General features: G+C 36.6%; 1 protein-coding gene across 4 annotated transcripts in view; it reads right to left on the reverse strand.

Moving 5' to 3' along the window:
* ROBO1 (roundabout guidance receptor 1) overlaps positions 1 to 16,996 on the reverse strand; it is a 706,475-nt gene that overhangs the window by 671,947 nt on the left and 17,532 nt on the right. The window lies entirely within an intron of this gene.

Consider the following 16,996-nt stretch of genomic DNA (forward strand, 5'->3'; position numbering starts at 1 on the left):
GCCAAGGAGGGAGTGCGGGCTGGACCCCTGGGAGGACAGAAAGGGCTGTGGAGGAGCTCCATGCGTGGCTGAACCAGGGAGAGGAATGATGTTTGCTTCAGGGCTTGGTTGTTTACACTCTCTTTTTCTCCTTAATACCCAAACTGCTCATTAGAAGTTTGTGTTAACTGGCAACAAATTAAGTAAAATATCCCTGGGCTAAGAGTGTTTTACCTCGCCAATATGTTAAATACTTTTATAGCTAGTTTGGAGTTAAGTGCTGAAGGAGGGAATCATGTCACAGAAGATTCCTCTTTTCTAGACTTCAGCTCGTTATTGTTGGCCCTGTTCATGCCCTATAACCTAAAAAGATGAGTGAATTACAAGCTGGGAATTGATACCTTTCCTGCATATTTTGCAACATAGTAACTGCACACATTGACATCAAACGCACCAGTCAGCCCTCCTCCCTCAGCTCATCTCCCAGGGAAGGGATTATGGAACACACCCTCAAAGGAGAATTAAAAGTGATAAAAGTGATAACAAAGGAACATTTAAAAAGGAAAAAGGCTAAAAGAAAAAGACAAAACTAATTCTAGAAGTCTTTAATTTTGTTTTCCTTCTGTTTAGCTATTTTTTCAGTGCTCAATTAAAATCTGGGTTCCATTGAACATGGCGATTTTACAAGTAGGGATTCAAAAGTATTCCCATTATGTTTACTCACATAAATTAACAAGAAGTGCTTTTCAGTTCTAAGTGGTTCTGTCAAGTTGGTCAAAGTCAGATTTAATGCAATTGACATTAAAATAAAGACAAAAATACTCTCACCATCTTCACTAAACAGACAAAATGTTCAATGAATCACATGGTTCCAAAGCAACAAAACCAAAAAGCTCCCTATAATGAATGTATGATGCCTTTTCAAATAACTTCAGGTGAGATAAGATAGAACATAATTTCTCACCAGCATGTCCTTCACTAAGGCCATTTGAACTTTCAAGGAACTCACTGTAGCATAAAAATTAGTCAAAGAATTATAATTCTTATGAAATAAGAAAGGAGAAAGAACTAACGTGTTAACCTCACCCTTAATATTTCATTAAATCACAGAGAATCACAAAATACAACACTGGTAATCCCCAAATCACATTGAAAGTTGACTAGCCTGAAAATATTTCATGTTCTAACTACACATTATACAATTTCAGATCTCAGTAGCCCTACTGAGAACAACAGGATAACTCTTGTGCTGTCAAGTCAAGGTCTTGCACAGTTTTTGCCAAAAACCAGAAATAGAAATCTAGGGCCAAATGAAAAATGAAAACCAAGTGTGGTTAATCCATGAAAAGACTTCATGTCTGTCTTCAAAAATCAGATTCCGGAAATACCTGCACAACTAAATCTTGACGTCTCTAGTCCACTGACACCTGGGTTTTTGACGGTAAAATCCTTGAGGTACCTAAATGTTAGTGGTTTGACAACACTCAGCAGCACCAAATCTTGGCAGTTTACTACCTATCCCACCCACAGTAACTTGGGACTCAGAGAGGAGATTTTTCCAGCACACAAGTTATCCAAGGTGCTCATCCCACCTGAAAGCAAATTTACAGGTCAGGTGTTCACATTCAAACAAAAGTTGCCACTATCTTTTGTTGAGGTTCTAGCAGAGGCAGGGACAGTGGTGCTCGTGGTTTTGCAGCTGATAGCCCCTTGTCAGGTATAGACAGGACTATAGAAATAGGTTCCTTTTTTTCCTTTTTGAAAGAATTATCAGATCTCTGAATGTGGGCAACACTGTGGCTGAGATCACAGTCAAAAGCCACCAGGGAAGTCAGGTACACCACCTTCCAGCTTGCCCGTGACAACTGCTGTGCTGCCAGAGCTGCAGGGATAACAGAGCCCAAACCATGCCACTGAAAGCTCGATGGCACACCTCACCTAGTTCATCTTTCCATACAGTATAACGCTCCCACTTCCCAAAAATCAGTGCAGACACATGGTCTACCAACAGTGCTGCTGAAAAGTTTCAGACATGAATTATTAGAATGAAGAAATCCTGGTAGGTTACTTGTTTTGTGTTATTCCGGCAATTATCCATGCTCATAGCAACTGAGATCAATGGAAATATCTCCAAAGTTCCAAATGTTACAGAGGTTTCAATCAATCTCTTGAAAGAAAAGGAAGATTTGATAGATTTGTGATTCTCTTTCATGTAGAAAACAGCGAAAAAAGAACCACATGAAGTTTGCTGTGCGTGCAAGATTAATATGAATGATAAAATAAGACAAGCTCCCTCACTAGCTTTTAATATTAAACTAGAAGAGTAAGCACAGTGTGTTTAAAGCATTTGTTTAAATGTCAATATCCTGTCTGCTTCAGCAGCAATGCAGGTTTTTGTGTCACTTCTCCTGCCCACTATCGATTAAACAATCATGATTGCTAATGAGGAAGAAAAAGGCACTATTTTTAATTCCACACTGATTTTTAACTCCATTATTTTAAATGTTAAATTACCTTTGTTGTTTTAAAAATCCATATGTTCTTTACTGTATACTTTGAAAATTATAAGCATGTACATTACACTATTTCTCAATAATTCACATTGATGTCCAAGGATTACTTTTCCCTCCCTTCAGAATTCAATTAGCCTGAATCAATTGCCCTACCACAAACTGTCAGTGAAGCAGAACATATAATCACTATGAATGAAGTTTTCAGAAAAGACAAAGTCTAAATATTCATGTGTGGTCTGTTCACCTTCACCTAAGCAGGGGTAAGGAAAGAGTATGTAACTGAAACCCATAGATCTGTGTGCTGGAGGCACTGGAAAATGTCAGTACACAGTGTTCTTACTCTATATTTCTGTGGAAGAGTTGCAGTCATCGTTTAATACACATAATAAAGTCATTTAACCATTTTGTCTTGTGACAGAAGTATGGTACATGAAAAGATGACACCAAACTGATGTCCTGGACTATGGAAGGGTAGCAACTTCTTTGTATTCAAGCACTACGTGTATACCCCACTGGTGTCTGATTTCTAACTTTATTCTAATTCTATTCTAGAATATTTCTAACCCTAACCCTAATCTGAATATTAGCAAAAACATCCAAGCTATGACTCCTGTAGGTGATTAATTTAGCAAGGCAATGTTTTCTCTATATAAATAACCAAAGTGGGCATGTAGGTCCTAAAACATTCCCCTTTACTTTAAATTTGGGGGTTGGGCTTAATGGGGTTTATTATGTTGGCAAATAAGCAAGCAATTTCCAAGTAAATATAACTATTACAAAGGATTTTATTGGGATGGTAGTATTTCCCAGAATTCAGTAGGATCTTACTACTTGATTCTTTCCTCCCTTTTGGGAACTCACTTCCCAGTGATTCAAGAGACTTTTAGATGGAATGTATCAAGCAGTTTATTTTCTCATGTCAGCAGGATGATCCCTTAAGGGTTTATTTCAAGTACTGGTGTTAGTACATCCTTACTCAGGTCTCAGATGCCTTAAAAAGGCTTTTTAGTACATGAAAATCATATTTTATAGTAAGAAGTGACATGGACCCTCAATGAAGTCAGCCAGATAGCTATTGTTTGCTGCAGAGCCAACATGCTTTGGTCTGTAGAGGATAAATAAATGCAGTTAAGCTTTTCTTCCAAGCTTCTGACAGAAGTTTCAGAAAAGAAGTTGGAGGAAGAACAGTTACAAATTGGAATTATCTGACTTATTAACAGAACCTTCAGTCTCTATCCACTAATATAATCCATAAAATATTAGAGACACAAAAAGTAAGACATACTTATCTCAAGCTGTACTAACACGTTCAGTGAGAAAAAAATTAAGATTCCCTCCAACCATAAACAATTATCTTAAGAGCTGTGATGGTGGAATTAGTCATTCAAAGGTGGCACCTTCTACGGAGCAAAGTCTACACAGAGGAATTAAACGCCTATTCCAAAACTAGATCTAGTTTCTGATATTTCTTTTGGTCAAAATCTGCTTCAAGATATAGGCAATAAATACATGCAGGGGTGTAGTACAAGACAGGTTTTAATGATTTGTGATGGGTTTTACAGCACCCCATTTAATTGCATTTGCTCTCACCCTTATTTCCTAGTGTCTTGAATTCTATAAAGTCATTAAACGTGAGCTTCAGGTGTGTCCAGGAGAACCACACCTGCAGGGTGCTCCTCTTAGTAGGGATGTAGGTCAGCCAGGAAGAGCCACTGGAAAGAGAGTAAGAGATTGCTACTAGTGCAGGAATACCAATACCACCATGGGGCTACATCAAAAAGCTTTCTGGTGAAGCAAGTGAGACAAGAAGAAGCTATGCCAGAATTTCTCAGCTTCTTATCAGGATGCTTGGTTCCCACTCTGTCCTGACACGGGGGATTGGCTCCTGGCATCCTCTACTAGACTACTTCCAGTCTGTATCTTTTATTGATCTGTTCTCCAACCTGTTCTCCACTACTCTTCATGCCACAGATGAGTATTCACATTGTATTCAACCATTCCCTGAATCTCCTCGGTCCCCCTGCAGGGTATTTTCTGAAGACTGTAGCTCCCAAAATGATTTCATACATGTGTGGTATTCCACTTGAAACTGGGACTGGAAGCACTTCATATTATGAAAATGTGCCTCTTTAAGCAAAAACCTCAACACAATATAGCAAAAGAAAATGCAGTGTCATGACCACCAAAGGAAAAGCTGGAAGACTGTTCATGGAGAGGCACACCACTCCTTTCTCCAGTTTTGCTGTTCTTCCTTGAAAAATACCTTAAGTCACTGGCAAAGACACTTCTCCATTACCACCTCCAGAGCTTTGACAGAGGACAGGCAAATCAAAGATCCATAAACATCCAGTCAGACTGATTACATTTCACTGAGGGTCAGATCTTTTAAAAAACTCTGTATTTATGCCATGCACATAAAAGATGAATTAAAACCAGAACATTTTAAAGCACTTAACGTAACTACCATAAATTGTTACCAGGAATGCAGAAGCTTTTAGGTTTTCACCTAGTGGAGCTTGGTCAACTGTCTCATCTGTCATAACATGTGCTTTGTTAAATTTCCTACAGTTATAGCTTTGAAAAAGAAATAATTTATGAAAACCATTTACTCAGAATTGCTCAACAGTACAAAAAGTCTGTACTACAGTTTCATGACTTATTCTAACAATTTTAATGCTTCAAGGCAAATCCATTGTTCTAAAGCTGCTTGAGAGGGGTAGTTTGGCTTGTCTATAAAACTCTGCACCATATTCCAAATAGAGATAGATACTTTCATATCATATTTGTGATGAACTGCCTGTGCTCTGTGCTTGATTGAGTTACCTGTTACTCATACTGATAATGCATTTTACGACATCATTCCATTTGGTAATTATTTAATGTTGCCCACTAAATCACTTTCAATTACTAGTGCTATGGCATCTGTGATATAACACAGCTTAAAAATACATTTCCACATTTCTGGATTCTTATCTAGAAAATTTTAACCTATCATCAAGAATATCAGCTATTAATAAACCTTCTGAAAGCTGATGGGGCTGAGGATTTGATAATGCATTCAGCTAAATAAGCAATAGATATAAAAAGACATAGGATGAAAACAATATTTTTCATGTCCTAATGATTCCACACAGATAACCGTCACATACTGTAAGTTCCACTACATGGAAGGTCTTCATCAGCAGTTCATGCTCAATGAAGGACTGCTGTTTGAGCAGAAACTTTGAACACAGTATTTGTGCATCATCTTATCTATAAATGAAAAGGGAAAAGGCAGGGGTAGGATGGGGAACTGCAAGCCCAGCACAAAATTTAAAATATAGCTATCCAAATACAGGGTAAGATACTTCCAGCTTGATCCAGCTCAAAGCACTAACAGTAGAAGTGCCAAAAGGAAGTGTTAGGTACATTAGAGATCAAGGATAATCTCTCAGAATTTAAGCTTAAGAGATTTCAGGGGATCTAAAATTACCTGAAACTCAAACTCTAAATATATGAAGATGTTGGGGTATTTCCACAAGGTCCAAATCTGCACACAAGAGCCCAGCTTTGCATTGACAATGAGCTACTGTGGAGGTATGAAATGCTACTACAAATTCTAAACTTATATTTTTTTCCTCAAGTGACTTTTTAAAGATGGGTAATTCTGGCTCCTCTGTCTTTTGTTCTGCTGACTAAATCTGCTGTAGGAGGCATGACATGTAGACAACAGCACCAATGAAAATTTGGGACAGGTCAGTAGAATCTGCTCATGTGTTGTTAAAAACAATTTAATCTGAGGAAGAGATACATATTGGCAACTATGCCAGTTGCTAATTGGTGAAGAGAAGGGATAGGACAGAGGAATCCTAACAAACTCCCCATCCTTGCTAAATATTATTAAATAAATATGTAAAGCTGATCTATCAACAGTGGATGCAAGCTAGAGCTTGTCTTTAGGAGTGCTGTCTGGTGCCTTAAGTGCATTAAAATGTCATTATCCATACTCACCAAAGTACCTTTCTCACTTTCTTTCTTTAAACCTTTTTGTAAGCTATAATTACAATTAAGCAGAGACATGTTTATTGTCACAAAATGTATGCCAACAGCTCACACTAATGCAATCCAAACATTAGTATGAAACATTTTTCCAATTACTGCACAGACTCCCTATAGTGTTTCAAGCTGCTTTATGACATTTTAAACTCCATATATAATAAAGTCCTTTAGAAAGCTGCAAAATCTTTCTATTTCTTTCCTATGACCCGAGAAAACCTAAATCTATTAAAAGCACATTTTCATAGCAGCAGGATAAAAATGCTTTTACTACATTTATCTTCAAAATTGGTGGTGTTAAATAGTGCCAGGGGATAAATAACCATAAAATATAACATTAGTGTATGGGGTACTGCTCTAACTAGGCATGAGGGGATGTCTTTCTACCCTTTCATTTCTTCTTTCTATTTGTCCCATTAGAGCTGTGCAATCATTCATCAGTCACTGTGGCAAGCAGTGCTGTTCCGTCCTGACTGCTGCCTAAAACAAGACCTAAGAAATAAAGCCACAGAGAGAAAACACCATTCACAGCAGTCCAGAGATGTCCACACCTATATTCGTGACTGATTTTCTGCCAAAACACTTTTGCTATTTATGGAAATAATATTTTAATAGCTTCACACATGAGCCTTGAGGTCCTACTAGAGAAACACTCATTTCACACATTAGATAGAACTAGCAAAAAAGTCTGAATAGTCAATAACCACACCAAAACCCCCCAACTTTCAGCTGATTTGAAACCCAGATGTTACAATCATGTTTCTTCTAATCTAATTCTGCTTCTGACTCCTGGCACTTGAAGCCAACTTATGATAATTTAGTACACATGATTGTCAAAGTGTTTGAGCTTTGAGCAAATGCTAATTTTCCTATCAAATATTAACAACAGCAGCATTGAAGCAATCCTAGAATAAACCTAACAAAAAATTGAACAAAACATAATACCTATCCATGATAAAGTCACAAATTTTTTTACTAAGAACATCAAGAACAGTATGGTTTGTGAAACAGATAGAAGATGGCTCCTTGACATAGCTTTTGATAGAAATGCATCTAGCAGTTCTTTACACATTATGCAACATCCACCAACTGGATAGAGAGGAGTAACTCACAAGAACATCTGGGACTTTTTATATATCATACCTTGAAGAAATCAGCCAGAATGTTTACCTTCTCACTGAAGATTATTTTTCAGCGAAAAATATGAAAGATAACTGCCTGAATTTGGGGTCAAAGCTGGAGTATTTGCTATGTCTCTTATAGAAGAGTCAACACATAAAAATGCCACCTTCTGGTTTAAATGTGTACTTTGTTTTTCAAAGGATGACATATATCCTTAAAACACTTTTAAATACTGAAATTGATGTTTAGAAGATTAGGGTTCCTCAGGAAATCTTGCACTGGAAGAACTGAAAACTGCACTTTCATATTGTGTGTTCCACCTTAAGCACATACTCATTACTTCCAAGTATGCCCTCTCACTGATATCTTAGAGAAAAGACTTTTTAAAAGAGAAACTAAACAATAAAACCCCTGAACTGTCAAGTTCTGAATAAAACTCAAGAAGAACTGAAAAAGTATAGAGTCTTCCTTTCAAAGGTTAAACAATTTCTTGAACTTGTAGCTACTGAGAACTCTAAACCATCTGGATTTTGTTAATCTAAATTACTTATGAAGTCAAGGAAAGGAAATATCATACTTCAAACCCATGGTGTCTGAAGTATAAAGATTGGTAGACATACATTTCTAAATCACTTTAGCAAGACTGAATATGACTCATAAAATTAGCATTTTATTTCACCAAAATTAATGTGTGATCTCACCAAAATAAAGAGCAGAAGGCCTGTGTTGACAAAAGTCCCCATTTTCATTTCAAGACCAGGAGTCAGCATACCTGTAGCTTTGGTGACTTTGTGGACACAGGACATGCTTTAAATTTTTCCTTGTTAAGTACTTCTGAGTCAAAGCCTAAATTCCCAAACCCAATGAGCCTAACAAAGTCGGGGATTTATTTTAAATTCAAAGTGATTTTTTTTCAACTAGCATGAGCCAGCAACCTTAATTTGTCATGGAGGCGAGTGGAGTAGTCATAATGGGAACTCTTCCACATGCAGATCAGTGGCAGAAAGGGATAAAGGAAATTCAACAACAAAGCAGAAAGGACACTTCAATCTGAAGTATCATTAGCATCCACAAATTCATACATCTTGTACTGACACTGCATCTGTTGCTGCAGTGGATTTTGTGAAGTGTCTCAAAGCAACTTGAAGATGACCTTTTTGTCATAGGAAGTGCCAGACAAAACTAAGAGAGCTGAAATTAAGGACAGTCACTTTGCAGCACAGAAAAACGTATCTTGCTCATTTTCTTTCCAAGCCTGCCAACCATGCTTCACCGAAATTTGTAGCTGTGCAGCTGTAGGAGTTTACTGCATTCCACAGTTCAAATGTTTGGATGGAAAGAAAAGCCAAATATTTAACTAAACTTGTTTAAAAGAGCAGCAGATCTCTAGGAAGCTATGAAATACAAGGTGTGTCAAACGTTGAATTTAATACACCACAACCTTTGAGTACTCCATCCTAAAATAAGTGACAGGACAAAAATAAAATTCACATCAGCCTTACAGAAGCAATATTTTATTAGTATCTGCAGAAGACAAAGACTGTTTTGAAAACTTGTTTTGAGGGCAGTTATGCCAGTTGCTATGCTATCCAATACAGCAAAATGTAGCAAAATAAGAAAGTTGTGTTTGATCCAGTTTGAACAACCATCATTCTCTCAGTCCAGAATTTAGCCAATACATTGACTTCAAATATCTCTGTTGAACACTTCCAGCAGCAAAGCTTAATAAGAAATATAAACAGGCTTACATTTTTTACTGTCTTCAGTGTCATTCATAACTAAGCAATGCCTAAAGGAGGAGCCATCCCATGAGCCACAGTGATGTGGGAAGCCAAGAGACCAACCTGTTGGCACACGAATTGCATGCACTTGGAAGAGTCTGTTCCAAAATTACAGTAACACACTATGCTTAAAAAAATAAACTCTTACGGAAATAAATTTCAGCACTAGCTGGCTCGAATGACTATAGTTGAGTATATGGTAAATTGCCATTCGAACTGGTTTCACTGTATCTTTATTTATACTCTCCTGATCTAAATGCTGTGTGGCTCATAAAAACTATTGCTATTGAGTGCTCAAATCTTTGGCATCCCTCCAAAAGTTCTGCTTTAGATTCTACGCACCCAGGAGGAACTATTCCCGACTCAGACATTTCTATTAGCACCGTAAATATTCTGTACTGGAGAGAAAACATGAGGACTCTTTCACAGAAAACTATTCCAGACTTTCATAGTCAAAAAGGACATCTCTGCTACTATCTTTTCCACATTACTTAATTTTTTTATGAATGACAGTAAGGACATAAAAATAACATCTCCACATAAATATTCGGTAATAGATTTTTGACCAGCTGAACTAAGACACAGCAGGTTTATTCCTTAATCTGGGCCCCATAATGATGGAAACCTTTTATCTTGGGAGGGGTCACTAAACCACAAATGCTCCACTGGGAAGACAAAGCCTTTCAACTGACTTCAATGAGGATTAAGAGATGGGGCCAACTGAATTAAGGGAAACTATTATCCATACCAGTGTCAGATTTTGGTGGGAGGTAGCTGAGTTGTTCGGATTTTTTGTTCGTTGGTATTGAGAAGGATAAATGAAATAACATACCGAAGTTTTTTTGCAGAACCTTTGCAAGTTTAAGAGCTTGTTTGTTTTTTTAAATATCTGACATAGCAGCACGTGAATAAAACCAAGACCAACCCAATCTGTAGAGAGAACGTTAAATCCAGTATATTTCATGTGTCTTTTCTGACCATCAACTCTAACAATAGCTCAAAAATAGGAGCAAACAAAGCCTTCCCCTACATTTAGCAAAACCCTGAAGAGTTTCTGGAATATAGTTATTACTACAAGGGATACCAAGGGCTCTTGATGTTGAATTCCTTTTCATATGGTTTGAGGTTATGGAGTGGGTTTGATTACCATGATACATGCACAGGTCATGCCTGCACAGGAGTCATGTGATTTTATTTGTTGAATAGGAGACATGATCTAATGTGAACATAAAAAGATGATACCAACAAATACATTGCTTAAAAACCCTGTGAGGACTTATAACCTCCATTATACAATGTGGATAAAACTTCATATTGCTAATGCAAAGCAAAATAGCTTCAAGTTCTAAATACTAAAATAATTTTTTTAATCTTGACAATTTCTCTCAGTTTTTCTCTGTAAAAATTATACTGTACAGATTTATGATGAAAACCAGCCCAAACCTATGTTTGTGGGACCCTCTTTTGTTCTCATTTAACCTGCAACAGTTTTCAGTTACATGAGCATGTTAAAGGAAAACTAGTTCTATCTACCAAACATTTAGATCAGGATCAGAGGCCACTGTCAGATTCTTCTCATGTTTTAAAACAGTATGTAATACCTCATTTACCTATAAAATGATGGCTTTACTTCGTTCATAGTTAATTCATGATCACGAAGAGCAGTATCCCAGACCAGCTACTTACTTTCCAGATCAATTACATGCTCAATGCAAAAGAAATTAATTTCATGGGTAAGTTACATTTCTATTTTAAAAATTTCCTAGCACTTGTAGCCTCAGTCAAGAGCAATTTATACTTGTCTGCTCTCAAAATTAGGGCTTCTTTTTCTTCTTACTTAGATGACTCCTCTGCAAGCACTTAGATCATCTTAAAACAAATTTTTTAAAATTCCAAAACCTGTGTTTCTTTATTACAACCACTAAAGACCAAAGTCATTCTTCTGGAGAAACAACATTATTTGCCATAACCTGTACAAATACACAAGTTCTAGATATAGGAGGATGTTAATTAAAAAATGTGTTTTCCCCCTTTCCCTCATTCTCTCATCGCTGCCTCTCTCCCCCTTCTTCCCTTTTTAAGACATTTGGGAACCTGTCAATGTATTCCTATCAAGTTGTCCTTTACAATGTTTATGTTCTTGCAGTCAGTTGGGGCCCACATTAAGAGAGTACTGATTCACTCTCAAATTACTTCTGGCTCATGCCAGAAACAGAATCTGCACTATTTGATGTCATACAGGTGTGGGTTATCCAGCCTACAGCAGAGTGTTGTTGGATATGGCTGTGACACATCCTCCTCGCCAAAACTTAAAGTGCAAGAAATTCAGGTCCTCTTCATACAATTTTATTATTATTTTTAAAAATCTTAACCAGAATTCAACCTGGAACAACACATATTTAGTTTCTATGGCTCACGTCTCTTCTATCTTCAACAAATTATATTCTCTACCTGGAGTACATTTTTTTCATTATGTAAGTTTTTCTTTTTGTCCAGACACCATGGTTCATAAAAAAAATGTTCTAGAAAGAATGTTGTGCAAAACACAGCTTGGCAGAACATGTCCTCAAATGGTATCATTTATTAAGAAAATTAGCAATTTAGCTGAATATGAAGAATAAGGGAAAAAAAACGGGAAAAGGTAAAATATTTTCATATATTTTTATTTTTCAAAACACAACAAAGAAGGCCAGATCTTATAGATAAGTAGAAATTCTCTATTTAGACAAAAACTCTGCAAAGTTAAAGTTGAAGGGACTTTTTTAAGGATTTTTTTCCTCCGCTTCATCTTATTTGCATACTTATTGGGAAGTTTCTCTATTTAAATGAAAAATTCTTTTTGTCAGAAATACAGACACAGGTCTTCATTTTCACGTTCTAGCACAAATAACCCAGTTCTTTATATCTTTTGCTGTAGTCTGTGATTTTTTTTTCCAAAGTGAACATTTTCCAGCATTTGACTGATTTTCTGACAGAAGTTACTGCCTAAATTGAAAATATTTCCAGATTTGTTTCAAAAATTCAGTATTACATTAACTACAGTGAATGTTTATGGCAGCTACTCAACTACTTATTTGGATGAATGTATGGATGGATGGATGGATGGATGGATGGATGCATGGATGGATGCATGGATGGACGGATGTAAAAGAATTTCACAAATCATGATCGGATTTCATGTACTACTTTGTTAGGAAAACTTTTCTTTTGCTCAATAAGCATTGAAAAAAGCAACTTGGTGATATATATTATTGGAAGACACAATGACATATATACACCATCACTTCCAGAAACTTCTCTGGCAAAAACTAGTGTATTTTTGTCTTGTATTACCACTATAGAACATCTTGATTAAATTAAACATGAAATACAACACACGTGTCTTAATGTACATGCTCTGGTTCTGAGGCTTTTGTTTCATAAACCATCTTTCTCCTGAGATGTATCCATTTAGGTCATGACTTAGAGATTAGGTGGGGATTCATTCAGGTTAAGTCATTCAGTAGAAACCCCCAGATATTCAGCTTTATGGTTCTGACATATCAGTGTTTTCCTTTCTAAGTGGTCTTATAGAAGACCAAGAGCCAGAAGTTTTCATGGCTCCGTTTAAACAATTCAAAGTCACAAAATGAAGTTTATAAGCAAAATACATCCTAGAAAGCTGCAATGAAGGAAACTGATTTCATGTTATTTAAACATCTATGATTTGGACAAGAGAGAGAGATATAAAAAGAAAACAGTAGGAAGAATTTCTTTCCTCCTATTGTATGAGAGCAGTTTTTTCTCATTAGGTTGCCTCTGGTTGCTGATTCTTCCCGCCAATACATTGCTGATTTATCCTGTATTCCCTTTTAAGACCGTGTCATCCTTCTTGTCTGGTTTTCATTTTCCCCATTAATAGGAAAAGGAGAAGAAAACCATGCAAAAACCAGACCCTGAGCAAGTATATCTATAAATTGGCTCAGAAAATAAACCAAAACAAATTCCAAGTAGAAAGTCACAACATTGTAATGTCATGTTACCCCAAAATACTGACTACAAAATGAGACAGCGTGACAAATGGAAGTCACTAAATATATTTATGATCCTTGAGAAAGTAAAGTTGTGTAGTAGCTATGCCTTTTAGAAAGTCTTATTTATGGAAAATAGTGAAATTTTTGTTTTAAATGGTTACCTTATCCTGAACTGGGTATCCAAGACTAGAGGAGTACGTGCCCCTACAACTTTAATTAGAGAATCAGACAAAGTAATAAGAAATACTTTTTCCTACTGCAGAGGCCCACCAAGTTACCCTTTACACAGATCAATTTAAGCATGCAGTCAGGTTTTTCAGAATATGAGAGTAGCTGAATAGTTTCATTTTAAGGATACAAGCAACAGTATAATTTATTATACATTTCTTAAAAGCTCAGATTTCAATGCTCCTGTGGCAAGCATTTGAATGTTTGGTGTTGGAGCAGATGGAACGTTTTATAGCAAGGCTTTAATTCTCCATCCAAGAGGCATTGCTTTTTCTTCTGGTCAAAGGTGAATTTATTCCCTCTGCTAGCTCTGTCCTGGGGCTCTCCCTAAGCAAGCTCTGTCAACTGTGCTGTGCTTCTGCCAAATTACATGATGATTTTGTCATGTGGGCTAATATTCCCCAGTGGTCCAGTTTTAATCAAATGAATAAAAGTGAAGCACTGTTGAACAGCGCAGTAACAAACCCAAGTGCTTTAGAGAGACAGGAAGGAAGCACAGTTCTGTTTTAAACTTTGTGCATGTGCAAATGTGAAAAACCTGCCACACTCCAGAAATGCTCTCAATGCAGGTACTACAGACAGCAACTCACACTTCTAACTGCCCTTAAATTTGTAACATTTCTCACAGTAATAATAGAAAATATGATTCATATTGGAAATTATACAACGGACTGAGTTCATATGGGTGAACTTTAGGGCTGTTATCTCATACATACTCCAAAAACATCCACTATCTTAGTAGAACTGTAAAGCAACTTGCATAATAACCTGTACAAACTTCAGGATAAGGTTTTAAAAGCCAATGGCAGAGACAAGAGACAGCTCTGGCCAGAGAAGTGAGCTTCTGCTGAGGGATCATGAAGGTTTGCAACATACTAATATTATATAGCAATGAAGCTGTTATAACTGGCTGTCTCACTGAATACATCAATAGAGTCATTCTGTGCTTTGCTACAGCAGTGCCTGCTATGCTTGTGTAGGAACAGTGTCTTATCCTTTACAGAGAATCATAAATAAAACAAAAAAAAATAAAATAAAGAACACAGAAGAATTCAAAGACCATTTCTAGGTCGGCAGATGGTTTATAGATGGATAGTGGCAACCCTGTAGAGAGAAACAGTTGATGCTGACCACACGTGTCCATAATACACACCTTTCAAGGCTTTTTATTTCAGATTAACTCTAGTCTGACCCTCTGGACTGAATGCCCATTTGCAGCTGGAGTGCATTAGTTACACTCCTGGAGTGTGCTAAATCTTCCAAATCTGAATCTTAGTTTCATCTGAAAGGAATCAAGTTGAGGCACTGGAAAAGCTCCCCATGACATCAACCAAAAGCTCAATAAGAAAGAAAGAAAAATATGCATTTCAAAAGCATGCTCTTGATTCAAACTAACACACTAACAAAGATGTGCCCTGAAAATACATATACATGTCTAAGCCCACACACATATGTGTTGCTAACATCAAAACCCCAAAAACAATTCTACCATAAAATGGTGGACATAATTTATCTGTTTTCTTTATGAGTTCATTTTCTTTGTTTACTACAAACCAGTACAACTCTATCAGGATTAATTCTCCCAGTATTTTATTTTAAACTTCAGTCTAATTAAATTTTAAAATCTTTTAATGAACCTTGTAATACAATTTTTTCCTCCATTAAAATTTGATCTCAAAATAGCGATTCAATAATTTGAAACTAGTTAAAATTGTTCATTAGCATGGAATTCTGAATACTGAATTAGATGTTGCACTTGTAAAATAAATGTTGCATGTTAAACAAGTTGATGCTCTATAATGCCATGTAGCTTATCAGGGAAACTATGTGTGTACATTTAGCTTACAGTCTTGCCAAATACGCCAGTTGATTTGCCTTGGCAATACTTTCTCCATGTAAATAACAAGTGTGCTTTACTTCTCAGCAACAATGGAAAAATTAGCTTTAAATCATGATTCTTTGATTCTACCACAATAAATTGAAGATGAATGTGTGAAAATACTCATTTAGAAATAGGAAAGTACAGACCCATAAAACATTCTATTATTACTGAAAAGACTGAGAAACATAATTTTTCTCATATAAGGGTAGTGGAAGAAGGGGTTCTGTATTTACTTATTCACACTCACACAACAGCAAAGTTAGAAGACACAATTTAGGGAGATAAAATGCCTGGTATTCAAGATTACTGTGCTAGTTTAGAAGACCCTTTGCTCAATTACAATCAGCAAATATTTGGATTTCTTTTTAAACTCTAGTGTATTGCTCATTTCCCAAAAGACAGTTTCCAATAAGCATCTAGAGTACTTAGTAACTGAAAAGTATTACATTTTTAAGCCTGCTCTGTTGCTCAGGGTTTTACACAACACAACTTGTGAAAAGATCTCCTTTGCTTTATTTTTTTGCATACTCAGTAGTGTATGTTCAGTACATCAAGGACTCTACTTTGAAGAATGAAAAAGGTAGTTCCACTGTGCTATAGTGGGCACTCCAGAAAGCACCTTCTTCTTAAAGACTGCAGCATATAGCCACTTTTTATAGAAAACAGTTTGGTTTATCCCTAAGGAGTTCAGTTGGCTGCGGCAGAGTAAGGCCATGTCTTACTAGGATGTCTTCATTGAGTAATTATTTCAGAAAAATCAGGACCTGGCTTTGAATTCTCTGATACTCTGCTACCTTAAAACAGCTTGTATTTCTGCCTGTACTACATACTCTGTACTCCACAATGGTATTTATATATGTATCCCAATTTATATTGCAGTAGTCGAATATTTTAGGCACTTAGATGTTCTGATACTTCAGATGCTCAGAATAATTTGATGTTTACAGCAATCAATGACAAGTGGGATATGTTGATAGGGTGAGCACCAGCTTTGAAAAGCTCCTGTCCACAGTACAAGTCCACAAGTCTCTTCAGCTGACAGCATTGTTGGGAATGAAGGCAGTTGCTTTTAACATGGAAAATGTTTTCCACGAAGTTCTGAATTAAGAATTGTACTGAAAATGCACTTTTTATGTACACCAAAGCAGCAGAGCAATGACAAAAGCTAACATTTAAAATGCAAAGCAGCCAGTGTTGTGTGACACAGTGTGAGATATATCTCAGAGTCTTAAGGCTGACTAATTGAATTGCCATTGATAAGATGTCACTTAAAGAGACATCTCTGCAGTGAAACATGGGTTTGCTGTAAATGACCTGTCATTAGAGCCATGGGTAATGTCCGTGTCCAGACTGAAAAATATTGTAGCTCCCAGCAATATGCTCAGTAGGAGTTAAAACAGCAAGAATGCTCAGAAGTCGGTGTACACGAACCACCAGAGAATT

This window comes from Corapipo altera, unplaced genomic scaffold (assembly GCF_003945725.1).
Source record: "Corapipo altera isolate COAL_440 unplaced genomic scaffold, ASM394572v1 102, whole genome shotgun sequence".
Lineage (NCBI taxonomy): Eukaryota > Metazoa > Chordata > Aves > Passeriformes > Pipridae > Corapipo > Corapipo altera.